Raw genomic sequence first — 1396 nt, forward strand, 5'->3', positions numbered from 1 at the left:
TTAGGGCCTCTTCATATGAGCCCGGTAACGAGGCTGGCTCGGCTACCGGGACGAATTTTGTTTCTGTCCATATGGGAAATTTCAGCCCGGTCGACCGGGATAAAATCCAAGAAACACAACCAAAATGGTGGAACATAAACTTGTATCGTTCGTGGCTGTCGTAGCTTTGTGGACTCTTGCGAATTAGCTTTATTAGTAGTACTAATAAAGCTAATTCGCATACTTCTAAAGTGGAAATACATACAAGACAAAAATTATGCCATTTTTGGCGCTATGTTGCGAAAGCGAAGCCATTTTGTCTAAAGAGTTTCGTTCCGGTTACCCGGGCTGGAGTGTTCATAAAGGAAAATTTTCATCCCGCAAAAACAGAGATCTCGGTAACCGGGTCAGCCCAGCTTCTCATACGAACACATCGAAATTTTTACGAAGGAAAGAGTGGGGAGGCGATTTCCCGGAAACCGAGCCACCCCGGTCAACCGGGCTGGCTCGGTTACCGGGAAGAATTTTGTTGTCTGTTCATATGGGAAATTTCAGCCCGGTCGACCGGGATGAAATCCAAGAAACACAACCAAGATGGTGGAACATAAACTTGTATCGTTCGCGACTGTCGCAGCTTTGTGGACTCTTGTAACTTTACTAATAAAGCTAATTCGCCCATTCCTGAAGTGGAAATACATACAAGGCAAAAATTATGCCATTTTGGCCGCTATGTTGCGAAAGCGAAGCTATTTCGTCTAAAAAGTTTCCTCCCCGTTACCCGGGCTGGAGCGTTCATATGGGAAAATTTTCATCTCGGTTACCTAGATCTCGGTCGCAAAAACCGAGATCTCGGTAACCGGGCCAGCCTGGCTTCTCATATGAACACGTCGAAATTTTTACTAAGGAAAGAGTGGCGAGGCGAGATCTCGGAAACCGAGCTAGCCCGGTTGACCGGGCTCTTATGAAGAGGCCCTCACTCACTCGTTCGCTCGTTAGATTTTTTATGAATGGTTTGTAGACGGCGCGTAAGCCAATTCAATGACAAAGGTGCGTAAACAAACCCACTTGTAAGCCTCGGGCAGCCATTTCAAGACGTCGGTCACAGTTTTTCCCTATACGGACCTCCCAGCCGGTTAATAACATATATTTATCGACTGAGTGGGAAGGCCGGACGAGAAATCATTTGGCTCGATGTCAGGACGTACGGACGGTTCGCATGTCCTGACTGAGAGCCAAATATTTTCCGGTCTGGCCCGCCCTTACTCAGTCAATAAGCATTTCATCATATGACCAGTTAGTGTTGAAAATGTTGAAAATTCTGTTTGAACTTAAATACACGTGATTAGAGAATTTCAGATGGCCGCGCGCCGAACAACTACAGAAAAGATTTAGCTCTTATTAACCGAGCTGGAGGTCT

Source organism: Orbicella faveolata, unplaced genomic scaffold, assembly GCF_042242905.1.
Source record: "Orbicella faveolata isolate gen_17 unplaced genomic scaffold, um_ofav_v1 contig_13, whole genome shotgun sequence".
Classification (NCBI taxonomy): Eukaryota; Metazoa; Cnidaria; class Anthozoa; order Scleractinia; family Merulinidae; genus Orbicella; species Orbicella faveolata.